Source organism: Neomonachus schauinslandi, chromosome 7 (genome assembly GCF_002201575.2).
Source record: "Neomonachus schauinslandi chromosome 7, ASM220157v2, whole genome shotgun sequence".
NCBI lineage: Eukaryota > Metazoa > Chordata > Mammalia > Carnivora > Phocidae > Neomonachus > Neomonachus schauinslandi.
The window spans coordinates 35,910,749-35,924,783 of record NC_058409.1 but is presented as its reverse complement, the minus strand read 5'-3'; the positions used below and the strand labels follow the sequence as shown (position 1 = coordinate 35,924,783).

Genomic DNA, 14,035 nt, shown 5'->3' with positions numbered 1-14,035 from the left:
ATCTGAGGGAGCATTCAGCATGGTGACTGACGACTTACTCATTGCTTCTCTGTGTGCAAGCAAGAGCAAACAGACGAAACTGGCCCGCTGAAGTGGCATTCGCACTCCTCTCTCCCAGCTAGGGCTCAAAGGGGCTCCTTTTCCCCTCCGGACAATCGGTTTCAGTTCTCAAATCAAGGCCTCCTCAGAATGCAATTTCTGTGAAGCTGTCTAGGCCTTCTTCCCCTAGGTTTATCTGTTATCTGCAGCACAAGCAGACAGGTTCACATAGACACGTTTATCTGAACCTCATGCAGATGTAGAATTATTTCCTTCACTGTGCATCCTCCCCCATTATTTTGTTCTAGCAATGTACAAGAAAAATTTCTATGAGAAACCCATTTTCAAAGATTGTTTGCCTTAACTACAGGCCAGGATGCCTGGAAGCTTTTTTTCCCCTCCTTCTCTCCCTCCCTCTCTTCTCCCCTTTCTACCTTCCTCCCCTCCCTTCCTTTTCTTCCCTGATTATTCTAGCCTCAGAGACAATATTCCTCCCACAAGATGAAGTCACACAGCCTGTTTAGTTACTCTGACAAGTGTTCTCAGTTTCACCTGAAACAGATAGGAATTCTAGATTGTGGTCACAACCTGCAAAAATCAAGATGGAGCAGTGCATACAGGTGTTGTGTGCGTGTGCCTGTGTATGTCTGAAAACATCCTTATTCCAGAAACAGTTTCCTTGTAGACGTCTGAAAAGAAGTCTCCAGTTGAGAGAAGTCTCCCGGGAAGAGGTCACCCGTCCCTCACAAGTGCCAAAACTATGCAGAGCAGCCCCGGAGGTTTGGCCGGAGGGCGGATGGCCCCCCCCCAGTAAGCCAAGTGGACCTGACACACCAGGATGAGAGGTGGCGCCTTGCCTTCCTGAGACTACTCTCCAAAGACGTTAGCTCTGCGGAGATGTGTGGGGGGACACTAACCTTGAGCTTGTAACCCCAGCTGAGTTCAGCTCAGCACGATCCTCTGCTTGGCCAGGAGCCCTCCTACTCGCTTCCCTTTCCCCAAGAGCCGCCGCTGCGCTTTGAAAACTTTAACAACTCTGAGTCTTACTCATTTCAAGGATCGCCTTACTCAGCCCTGTTAACGCTTTCACTGCCTGGCCAGCCTGCAGCGCTTTTCTCTCAGTTCATTCTCTGCTACTGATCTTTCCTCCATGTAACTGAGTCGATTTCTGGGAAAAGATTATAAGGGACAAAATACAAGCCAGCCCCTAAGGCTAAATATTTATAGTTTATATTTTCACTTTTCTCATTTTGTCTCCTTTCCCAGAAGTTGAAACATGCTCAGTTATACACATGCCAAGGTGACTGTGTTTATTTTGAACCTTTATAAGGACTTGCTGAAAAGGTCAAACATACTAACGGTAGCTATAACAAAGATAAGCCAGGCACCTAAAGAGTACTGCTCCTTAAAAAACATAGTCAATCCTTGAATTTGTAGATTTGAGACAGACTTTAGTGATCTTTTTGCTCAATCTCTTTAAACAAAAAAAAAAGTCATATCATGGTAGTACAAACACATCTTTGAAAACTCAAAGCACAGAAGGGCTTTGAAAAAGGAATGGTTCCAGCCTCTCTCCCTGTCCAGGGCCTACTGGAATCTTTTCATAGCCCCAAATAATACTTACACTTTCATGTCTTGATTTATCAATAAACATTTCATGTAAAATTACATAGGTATTCAATAAAGTAAATAATCGCAATAATATTACTTAACCCCAGAGTAGCCCTTATCTGCGCTAAGCACTGTTCTACTTTACCTGTATTAACTCATTTGATCCTTTTAGCAAGCCCGTAATACACTACACTCTTCTTTACCCTCATTTGCAGAGGAGGAAAGAAATTGAGACACAGGGAAGTCAAATAACTCACTCCAGGAGCCACAGCTAACAAGAGACAGGTGTTCCGTGCTCTGTACTACCGTGTCCTAAGGTGATACAGCTTTAAGGGGAGGAGCGATGGTTGAAGGGAGGTAAACCTCATCAGGGATGGCAGGAAGTCAAAAGATAATGACCCAAGATGACCAATCAACTTCTTTTGCAAATGAGGCAGCTGTGCCCAGAAAGATCAAGCGCTTCCTTGAAGTTGCCCAGTAAGTTAGGGGCAGAACTGGGACTAGAAACTGGTGTTCTTTTTTTTACTGTATCTCCTCTCTCAACTTAAGGATGACAATTCTTTATGATGCAGAAAGTACTTAGCTACAACTCCACGGGAAAATCTTAAGAGGGGACCAAGAGGCCCGAGAACAGATGGTGGTAGATTACATGTTTTAGAAAGTTCTTCCATGTTATTTCTGAAAAAGCAAAGATGCATGGAGCTCACAACAGGGGAGAGCTTTAGGATGGGGCAGATGAAGTCATCTGTCCTCTGAGCAGAGACCTGATTTGAGTACATGTCAATTTCAGAAACCATTTTTAACTCTTTTTTAGCTCTCTTTTATGAAGGGTTTTTGGGCTTCAACAACATCAAATCCACTCTGTTGCCTGTCTCCTTCGATTAATTTCTACTTTTATAAATTCTATGCTCATCAGGAAGCTTCCAGTAGTCTGAGGCCCTTTGTGGTCCCTTACTCTTTTTCCCACTTGGTAAAGCTGAGCCCTCTCCTCTGTGAGCTGCCCTGCAGTCCCCTCACCCTCTAGAAAGGTCTCCTCCACTGCCAGAACTCTTGCTGCAGGGGTGGGCAACACTCTCCCTCCTCCCCTCTCTTGTTCTTAAACACACTCTATCTCCCTTAGATGCCCAAATCTGCACCACATGCACACGCACACACATACTTGCAAAAAGACACACACATAACCGTTGAGAGTAACATTTATGAAGCACTTACTGTATGCCACGGACCCGTGCTAAGACTTGAAACAGATTATCTTATTAAATCCTCCCAACCACCCAATAAGGTAAGTGTCATAACTTTCCTAGGATTACAAAGCTTCTGCTCTGAACCCAGGCTGGCCCAGTCCCAGGGCCTGTGTTCCTTTCCATTATTGCTTCCCACATTATAAAGTCATGTACATGCCATGAATATACCCATATATCTTTATTGTATAAACCCATACACATTTATACATATGTCCATATCCACACACCAGTTGATCTCAGAGCCAACCTAAAACAATACGATATAAACTGCCCAGTCTCATGCACCTCCATGCCATTGCTTGGCCAGTGGTCTCAAATAGCTTCAAACCTTCCCATCCCCAACAAAACTCAAAAACCCAGTCCCATTCCAGGAAGGCAGCATAGATCCAGTAGGCTGCTCTGCACTCCATATCTGGCAGTTGAAGATTCAGCAGAACAGAAATGTGACGGTAGAATCTTAGGCAGAAAGTGAAAGACAGAGAAAGTTTACACTGAGCCAGAGTGGTCTTTTAGTACCTCTTAATTCACACCCTGTAGGTGGTCCCCAACACCAACATATGAGGTTAGTCTTGGTAGAAACTTTTGAAGCTTTTGAAAAACCCAGGGGGAGGGGGGAGTTTTAAATGGGGATTTCATCCTGGCTTACCCAAATGCTACCTTGGCGTCAAATCAGATGAACAAGTAGTCCTCAAAAATAAACAAAAAGGTGAACTATGCATGCCTCGCCAGAGTCCAGGCTCAGGGCACCACCTCCACTGCTCCCACCCCATCAACCCTCCTGTTTATATCTGTACTGGGACATAATGATTGCAGACTGTACTTTTTCAATACCTGTGTGATGTTTATGAGTTTCTGCTTCTTGTATTTACAAGTACATCTCCATTTATGTACAACAAAACAAAACAAAAACAAAACCCTAAATCTGATCATATTGTTCCCCTTTTCACAACTCTTCAGTAGGTTCCTATTGACCTTAGATAAAATCCAAATCCCTTTTCTGATTTACCAGGCCTAACATAATCTGGCTCCTGCCTACCTCTCCTGCCTCAGCTTACTGCACATCTCCCCTTCACCCACCCACACCAGTCCCACTGGCTTTCTCTCTTGACTCAGGACAGTTTGTTTTTCCACCAGAAGGTATTTGTTCATGCTCTTCTTTCTGTCTGCAACATTTTCTAGTGACACTCTTCCTCTTCCTCTCTTCCTAGTTACTCTCCCCCACCCTTTGCTTTTTTTACGCCCCCCTTGCAAGTTTTAGTTTAAATGCCACTTCCTCAGGGAAGCCTTCCTTGACTCTCATGATTAAAAAGTTTATCATCCTACACTTGTCCTTCATAGCAGTTATCACAACCATAATTCAGTAATTATGTTATAATGATTTAATGCGTGATTCCCCAAACAGACAAGCTCCAAGAAAAGCAAGGCACTTATGTGTCTTGTCACTGCTCTTTCCCTTAAACCTAAAACAGTGACTGGCATGTGACTGATGCTTACTAAATGTTTTTGAATGGTTTACTAGTGAATGAATGATGTTCTTAAAAAACCGTGTCTGGGCATATGTACACCAAACTGGTTTTTGTTTTTGTTTTTTGAGTAGGCCCTATGCCTAACATGGGATGTGAACTCACAACCCTGAGATCAAGAGTCCCATGCTCTGTGGACTGAGCCAGCCAGTGCCTCCCCCACCCCCAAACTGTTGATAATGTTTTTACCTTGGACACCTCTTGGGTGCCACTTCGAACGTCCATAGCCTCATCTCCTAGGCTAAATTTCTTAGAAAGAAATTCTGCCAGATTCAGGTGTATGCTATGTGGTGGTATCCTTCCTCGGGACCCTGTCATGTATCTCTTGCCTCCAGCAATATGGGATAACCGTGGGAGCGTGCTCCACACTCACATGTGCATGATCCAGAAGTATAGATTCTTTACTAATGGGAAATCTGTAAAACACTTCCTCATTTCATCTTTTGGAGTAGGCAGTCCTGAGATTTCATAAGGTTCTTCATAAGGTTCTGTGGGATGAGTACCATTCAACTATTGAGTGCCTAATGCAGTAATGTACCCTTGTGTTGTCTCTTCCTCATTCTCTGTATCATTCCTCTATCCCTAACCCTTGCTCTCACATAAATTACCTTCAAGCAAGCAAGCAAGCAAGCAAGCAAGAAAGCAAGCAAGCTTTTGTTTCAGGCTAAGATAGTTTCTTTCAAGTTTAAAATTGGGTCACAAAACAAGTGTGCAATTTTTTGTCAATCAAATTTACTTATTCTTTGGAATTATAATTTTAGAATTGTGCTATTTTTATTTGACTGGCTCTTAACCCTTTGGTGGTCTCAGGATCTTTGCCCTAAAGCTAATCATTTGTAAAACAATCCATAAATCCACCAAAGGGATTCAAGTAATTGGAAATCTAAAGCATTGTAACTGAAGCGGTCATGAAGACTTTCTTGATGTAGGACTCTTGTTGGCAGAGGCCAAGTTTTGTATTTCTTTGCTCTCTTTCCTCAGTACCTAGTATAAATTTGGAAATGTTTTAAATACATAATTGAAACTTCACTTTAATGTTTCTCTGATACTAAATTTGCCTCTCTGATTTGGTTTTCTAATGATACTGGGAAACTTTTGGAACTATTCAAGAAGAGGAATGATTGGAGGAAAGTGGGAAACTTTCCAATAGTGGAAAAATGAAGGAAAGTGGAATGGCAGGGGTTGAATGGCTATCAGACATTCTTTCCTTCTTTGAAAGATGCAGACCCGGAATGAAGTTGACTATGAAATTTCCTCTCCAATCAGGAAGATGTTTGTAGGTGATGAGTGTACTTCAGGATATTGGTATACAATCACTAGACCCACAGTAAAGTGACCCAAACCCCCTGCAAGGATAACTCCATCCCACGTTTTCTAGAAATGTCTTATGGTCCTCAAGTTTAATGAGAAACCAGCACTCAAGTGCATGGTTTTAAAGTCCAATAGACCTGGTTTGAATCTCAGCTCTGCCAGTCACTGGATGGAAAACTGGGGCAAATTACTACATTCCTCTGTTCCTTGAATTCCTTATGTATAAAATGAGGTTACTAATAGGACCTATTTTGTTGATTTGTTCCAAGGAGTCAATGAAATGATGCATACAATAAATGCTTAATAGATGGAGGATTCTTCTTATGTTTCTTCTTTTTTGCAAGCAGATCCCATAAGAGAACCAAGAGCCATCTTCTCTAATCCAGACTAAACCCAAAGAACATACCAGACCATGTAGTTGGTCAGTTCTTTATGGACCAAGATGCTCTAACGCAACGTATCCCTAACTTCAGTCATTTGCATCCAATCTTTATGCTGTTTACCATAGACATGTACTGAGGCTTTCTCCTTGATGTAATCAGAGGAGTGAAGGAAAAAGTGGTAACTTTCTTACTGTGTGAGTCTATGATAACCATTTTGTGTTGGGGGCATCCCAGGCTTTGGGAAACTCTGTTCTAGTTTATCATAAAGGAGTTATAATGACTGTGAAGAACCTAAAGAAGGGCAGAACCCTACCATTTCCTGTGCCATAAATGGTGGTTCACCACCTGTGCATCTGTGTGAGGGACTCTTACTTGGATTTCCTCCTCTTCATTTTCAACAGAAGACAATAATCTACTAAACATAATTTTATTCTTTCCTCTACAAGATTAGAAAGGAATTCTAAAGGCAGCTGTGTGAGCAGAGAAAGTAGGAAAGTAAGAATGCATCTTACTATTCTATTAATATTTAAAAAGTAATTCAGCTTAAAAAATAATTCAGCTGGTCAAATCCAAGTAAAGTCTGTAGTAACTTAATTGTATTGTGCTAATGTCAATTTCCTAGTGTTTATACTGTAATATATATAAGATGTTGGGGGGAAGGGGGGAAGCTGGTTACAGGATGTAAGGGATTTCTCTACCATTTTTGCAACTTCTTGTGTTTATAATTATTTCAAAATAAAAAGTTAAAAAAATAAAAAAAGAAATGGAAACCAGTAAAAACTATATATTCAAAACCTTGCAAATATGTCCCTACCCTTTGACCCTGCAATACTACTAGAAACTTACACTAATGTCACAGATACATACCCAACCATGTTCCTCATATAATTACTTATAATAGTAAAATGTTAAAAACATTCTTAATGTTCAACAACAACAGAGTAGGTAAATAAACAGTGAGATATATATGTATGTATGTATATATATATACACACATACACAAATACTATACAACTATCAAAAATGATAGTAGAGATGTATGTTTAATGACATGAAGGACATTCATAATTAACTGAATACAGAAACTTACAAGCTGTATGAGCCCAAGTTATTTAATAATAATACAAAGATATATAATATTGAGACTAGAAGGATGTATGCCAAAATGTCAGCAACAGTTATTTCTGGCCTCTGGACTTATTAGTTGATTTTATTTAAATTTATTTAATTTTGCTCATGTGTTTTTCTAATTTTTCTACAATGAACATGTTACTGGTGTAAAATTTTCAAAGATATTTCAAAAATAATGAAGATAGCGTAAAAATCACTATACATTTACTAAAACATTTACAATAGAGGCAGTTAAATCCTATAACACTAATACCCTATGCACTACCATTGATAAGACAGCCATTAAAAAGAAAAATAATTACAAAGCTCCGAAACTGTTGTAACGTAAATGTTAATCCACACCAGATACTGTGCTTACAAAGGAAAAGGGCTGTGATCACTTCACTCCTAACCGGTCTTCCTTCTCTTCCTTTACTGTTTCCTATCTGATGAAATCAGTAAATGTTTTGATTCAAAACCATGAGCAGGATGCAACCTTAATTCTTATTAAACTCAGGGCAAGTCTGTGCAAAAGCTGACAGTTTGCCTAGGGTATTGGGTAACCACAATCTCATACTTTTGATCACAGGTGGGAAAGTTGCAAAACTCAGTAATTCCCTAAATACCCTGATTAGTCCTTGATGTTTCTTAATGGGTAGGTCTTCTAGGATATGAAATACGCAAGAAGCAAATGTCCTCTTTTTTTTTTTTAAGAATTAGAATTATTTTTCTATAACTTACTATAAACATTTGTCAAATCAATTAGACATTTCTTGGGCCCTGTAATGGTGCTAATTATCATTAATTATACAATATTATGTTATTTACTCATTTGGCCTTATAAATTGTATCTCTCTCCCACGTAATCTCTGTTCCATGGTGCAGGAGCCATCCCTGTATTGTTCATTTGTGCCTGACACCAGTAAGTGCTTAATAAATGTTTGCTGAGTGATGAGGATGACTCACTTGTGTTTGGATTCTTACTGCATTCCTAGGGGAGAAAGCTTGGGAATGCTTTGGAAACTCACCTCTATCACTAACAGTTCTGTGACCCTGGATACTCAACAGCTTAAGCCTATCCATAAAAGTGCTATCAGTAATATGTACTTCTCAGGCTTGCCACAAGCAATAAACTTCCTAATAAGTGTTGGTAGCACTTAGAACAGTGTCTGCTGCATACAAGTTGCTTGAAAGATACCAGTCGACAGTATTTGAATTCCTCTTCTTGTCCTAGCTGTGATTTACCTCTTTCTGCAATTGTTTCTAACTTACTCTACTGGTTAAGAGCAGACATTCTGGAGTCAGAAGGTCTGTGCCATCTTATTAAATAAGAATGTGACTTTGAGCTAGTTGATTAAACACTGTATACTTGGTTTTCTCATCTGGAAAACAGGGATGGTAGTAACAGCACTTGCTGCATAGGATTATTGTGAGCACAGAGTGAGAAAATGCTCATAAAATGCTTCAAAGAGTGTGACAGAGAGTAAGTGCTCAGTAAAGGTCAGCTATTATTCTCTTACCAGGCGTCTTATTATTTATCATGCTGCATGTAAAGTATAGTTTAAGACTGAGCCCAACTCCTGGTTTATTTCCCTGGGGAAGGAATTATTCATTCCGACTTGGCCATGACATGACTGTCAACTCACAGAGCAGCTGCCCAGAGGCTTATCTGGTCTTGGGCACTGCAGCACCCTGCAGAACTTTAAGAGGGCTTGGGGTTGGCTATTATGTTGGAATAAATAATAACAATTAACATTATTTTGTGCCAGATTCTGTGCAAGGAACTATAACCCTATTATTACTCCCATCTTAATAGATGAGGAAACAGAGGTGTAGAGAGTGGTTATGCTTTGCCCCAGCCAGTGTTTGGGGGAAATCAGGCCTTATGCCCAGGGAGTCTGCATTGTTAACCATCAAGTCATCCCATTTGCTGCATTTATCATAAAAAAGAGGCTAATTTAATCAATACTTTATTGCACTTTTGATTGCAAATTTTTATCTTTACTTCCACTCAGGAGAGCCCAAACCTTGGAAACATAAGCAGCCTTTACACAGTAACATCAGGTTAATCTATTAGAAACAGAAAGGGAAATAAGCCTGAAACACAAAAGGAGGGAACACTTCCTTTTTAGATAAAATAATGAGAAATGCCAAAAAACTAAAAACTAGCCAACACTTTTGGATAAAAAATCCTTTGGTTTTTAATAACAAATGAAGAATGTCATAAATATAACCAGACTTGTTATCTTGTTTTGTTTTTCATGCCCAATTTATGACTGAATTAACTTTTCAGTGAGAATTCTAAATATATTTATCCTGCTAGGTCTAGTTCTCCATGTGCAATATTATCTTTATAGCCATTACCTAGGGGTAGAATATGAGTCTGGGGGACAGTTCATTTCTTGATGCCAATCTCCAAATTCAACCACTCCTTGTCCCTTGCTTGGGACTAAAAAAAGGCTTAGATTCTAAACCAACTTCACCATTTTAGTGAAATGTTAAATGTGTCTTCCTTTTATCGAAATTTTAAATGTGTGTTCTTTTTACTCAGTATCATTTAGAATTTTATTCAAGAGAAACGCCCACAAAATATGCAAAGATATAAACAAAGGGTATTTACTGTTCTGTTGTTTGTAACTGAAGAGAAATGGAGCTAACCAAAATATCCATCTGGAAGGGACTGGTTGTATGTATCATAATGTGGTCATACAGTGGAATAAATTAGGTAGAGTTGTATACACTGACATGGATATAATGGAAAAGAAGACTGTAGGCTGTGCTCATAACACTCATAATATTACAGAAGGGTTTTGGAAGGACAGACATCAATAACTGCAAACTCAAATGCATAAGGGGGCCAGACTGGTTTTAGAAATGGGTCAGGTAGGGACTGTGACAACCTTAAGGACATGAAAAGCAACTGACACCAGTCAGCTTCAGCTGATCTTTGCTAATGAGTTGGCAGATCTTTAGATTTTGCCTGAAAACCTATAAATCATAGTACTTTTCATGCTACTTTGTGATAGTCTATTTACTTCTCTGCCACCTTGAAAGCTCCATGACAATATTTCAGTTACATGAACCTCCTGATTTTTATTTTGTGGCAACCATTAGAAATATTAAAAAATATATATTGTAAGTGGTCATCTGTGAACTGGATTTGTCTTTCAGGCTCACTGCCTATCAACCTCTAAAATATTCTTACAATGGTTATCTTTGGCAAATCGTATTTTGGGATAATATCAGACTATGGTCTTCCACTGTACTATTTATACATTGCTTTATATTTGAGGGTGTTTTTGTTTGTTTGACGATGGCAAGAACCAGTTTACTGGTCGAGGTGAGGGGCAAGGGATCTATACAATGAGGAGTGAGGGCTCAGGCCTCCCCAGTGACTTAGAAATTCATTCCTCCACCAGGTTCTGGAGGTAGGCCTTGTACTGGTGAAGGGAAGGGAGAGTGGGTGGCTGTTGGAAATGTGCAAGTGGACAGTGCTCTGCAGTAAGGAGGTATCCCCTAATAGGGCTGTGTCTAGCAGAGCCCTGAGCCTCGTGGGAACAGCTTTGAGTATCACAAGCCTCTTGATCCACAGCTGGTCCTGGGGCCATGACTCCCCCACCAAGAAACAGAGGGTGTAGCTTGGGGAGTGTCCACTTCCTTCAGTGAAGACGATCAGATCTGCCGGGAAAGGGCCCTGGTCAAACATGCTTCCTTCCCTGATCCTGGAGACCTCGCCATTGGCCCGTGATCCCTGCCAGGAAGGAGCTTCTCGCTCACAGCCCAGGACATCTGGCGGTGTCCCAACCTCTGGGCCTAGAGAACTGATCACCCTCCACAGAACTAGCGTCTCCTCCCCACCCACCCTGCCCTCAGGCAGCTCAGCACAAGCCTCCTGAGGCTGGTCATGGCCCTGTCAAGGACACTCCAGGTCTGGCAGTCTTATTAGCTGCCCAGGCCATGTCCTATCTCCTGCTTCTGCCCCCACCAGGCATGGATCCCTAAAGCAGAAGACAATCAGCTGGAAGACCTGGCAGTCCTGGGAAAAGGTGGTACAAGGTGGAACCTCGAACTTCCAGTCCGAGTGGCTGCAGCAGCGACACAGAGGGAGAGACTGAGAAGTGTAGGGCGGCCCAAAGCCCTGGTCCCAGTCCCTCCCACCTTCCCACTGGCACTCACCTTCCTCCGACACCAACAGCCGCCTCAGGGGGTTTTCAGTGGGTTCCGAGTTTGAGCAAAGAGCAGAGATGCCCAAGTAGGGGCTCAGCAAGAGCTGAGAGGGATGCTCAGGGGCCACAGCGCGGCTTGAGGACCCCCCACCTGGGAATGGGGCCAAGACCATGTCACTCAGTAACTCCTCCCGAATGTTCTCTGGGTATCAGATGTACGGCTCTGCCCTCCTTGTCTGGAGAGGTATCCGGCTCAGGAAAGTCCCCAACTCCTAAAGTGACAAACTTGTAGATGCTGCGCACAGGTCGCGGGTATCCTTGCTGGGTCCTCCGCTAAGCGCTACACTCCCTTCTGGTGGACTGCGAACCGGAAATTCCCCTTCCGGGCTGGCGGGTCAGAGCGCCTGCACCGCAGGTCTCGGCCGGCCCAGGTCTGGAAGAGGCGTCGTCTTCTGGCCGGGGACCCTGCCGCCCCGGTGTGTCCAAGACCTGAGGATGAGGAGCACATGCCGCCCTGGTCCCGCTCCCCGGCCAGGTAGGATCCCAGGCCGCCTGGTACCGGGCGTCCGGGTGGGGGCGGGGAATGGCCCAGCCGGGTCTGGACTCCCGGCACCTCTCCCAGTTGTAGCTGCGCGGCCCCTTACCGACAGCAGAGCTTTAGAGCTGTGGGGCTTGCTTTTCTATCTACCGCTTTTATAATAGCAAATACAAATGCTGAAAATGCATTTACACTGGCCTTATGCTAAGAAGTTCTGAACCAAAGTGAGTTTCCAGATTAGTTCACACTAGAACCAGGTCCAGGAGTTTGCCCACCTTTGGTCACTGATCTCAGGAATCTTGAATTTGGTGGATACCCCTGGGCTCATCTAGATACATCTAGATAATGATAACGGGCTCATCTAGATAATGTTTTGGACTAGGGCCTTGAGATACTTCTGACCCTGTTGGACTATATGAGTCTCTGGGAGTGGAAACAGCATCTTAAAGATGTCGGGAGAGAACAATCCTATCTCTCCGGGTGTATCCGGAGCTTGTGGGAAAATGCATGGGGATCATCATTCATTAATTTACTCATTCACTCATTCACTCATCAAAGGTAGTGTTTACTATGTGCCTGGACGGTTGTGGGCCACAGGTCCCTTCATTGGAGCTTGCGACTTAGAAGGTGATATCAAAGTAAATCGATGATCACAAAATAGAAGAAGTAGTGTGATGAGGGTCAGCACATGGTGCTGTGGGAGACCCCCCCCCCGGAAATCAGGGAACACTTCTCTTAAGAGGTGGCACCTGGGCTGAGTTGGGAATTGCATGCTGAGAGACCCACAGGTGTGAGGGCATGAAGGCAGGAGAGGACCTGGGATCTTCCGGGAACAGCCTGTATTCTCTATAGCCTGAGCACTGAGTTTGGGGCAGGGCGTGTCAGGCTTCAGGACTGGAGTGTGGGCAGCCTCCTGGTCACAAGGGCTGATGAAGCAGTCTGGGATGCCTGGGCTCCATCCAAAAAGCAGCTGAGAGCCATGTACAGGTTTTAGGCTAGGGAGGTTTTGGAGCTGTTTTATATATTTATGTCAACAAATATTTTCACCCAGAGTTTTCATTTTATGTTTCCTCGATTTTATGAACCAAGGGGGAAAATACTATGTATTTAAGCGAAAAGAGAAAGTAACTTTTTTTGTCTTAAAAACAAAAAGCCTCTAAGGGCACCTAGCTGATTCAGTTAGGAGAGCATGTGACTCTTGATCTCTGGGTCGTGAGTTCGAGCCCCACGTTGGGTGCAGAGATTACTTAAACATAAATGAACTTAAACAGGGGTGCCTGGGTGGGTCAGATGGCTAAGCGTCTGCCTTTGGCTCAGGTCATGATCCCAGGGTCCTGGGATCGAGCCCCACATCGGGCTCCCTGCTCGGTGGGGAGCCTGTTTCTCCCTCTCCTCCTGCTCCCCCTGCTTGTGCTCTCTCACTCTCTCTGTCAAATAAATAAATAAAATCTTTAAAACAAACAAACAAATAAACTTCTACGAAATGATGACTGAGAAACTGTAGTTTCTAAGTTTTATACCTTCCTGTGCTCTTAGATTTTAGAGGTTTCATGACATGGCATGCACAGCCTCCAAGTTAATTAAGCCATCAGCTTAGAAGGTTGCCGGTAGATTCCACGCCAGTTTCGAGGGTGTGTATGTGTTCTGTATGGGGAGCTGGTTAAAGGCATCCATAACATTATGATAATCCTCCCTGAATATCGCTAGGGTTCCAACTGTATTTCATCTCATTCCTGGCGTCCTTGCCCACTAAGGGCCTTGCTTCCCTGGAAAGGTAGGTGAATACTCAGTTAATAGGAAGAGCAGAAGCATGTTCAGTTTGGTGAGAACTTGACTTCCCTGTCTCAGAAGGGGAAAGGGAAAAGTCTGTGGTTTTTGAGAGCAGAAGACGGGAGGGGAGGAGCAGACAGGGTGATTGATGACGCTCTGAAAGCCACACAATTGCTGTCGAGGTGGTTTTTCACCCCTGGAGCAGGGTGATCTCATTTGCTGCTGCATATGCATTCAGCCTTGGTTTTCTGGTCTCCTGGCCATGAGGACACGTGTGAATATGCTGAATGTGTATGTGTGCTCCCGGAAGGCCGGGAGGATTTTAGAGACAGACTAAGCG

At 42.8% G+C, this 14,035-nt stretch overlaps 1 protein-coding gene and 1 pseudogene across 3 annotated transcripts in view; both read right to left on the bottom strand.

Annotated features, from left to right (window-relative positions):
* SH3RF2 (SH3 domain containing ring finger 2) overlaps positions 1 to 1,047 on the bottom strand; it is a 128,015-nt gene extending 126,968 nt beyond the window's left edge. Inside the window, exon 1 of one of the 3 annotated variants that reach the window (XM_044916757.1) lies at positions 957 to 1,047. The gene's annotated coding sequence lies outside the window, so the exon portion shown is untranslated. Of the gene's footprint in view, positions 1 to 38; positions 71 to 956 lie in introns of those variants that run through there. The other 2 variants (XM_021702047.2, XM_021702046.2) reach the window with 2 other exon arrangements.
* Positions 1,048 to 10,625: 9,578 nt separating this feature from the next.
* LOC110591242 lies at positions 10,626 to 11,895 on the bottom strand (annotated as a pseudogene).
* Positions 11,896 to 14,035: the final 2,140 nt, after the last annotated feature.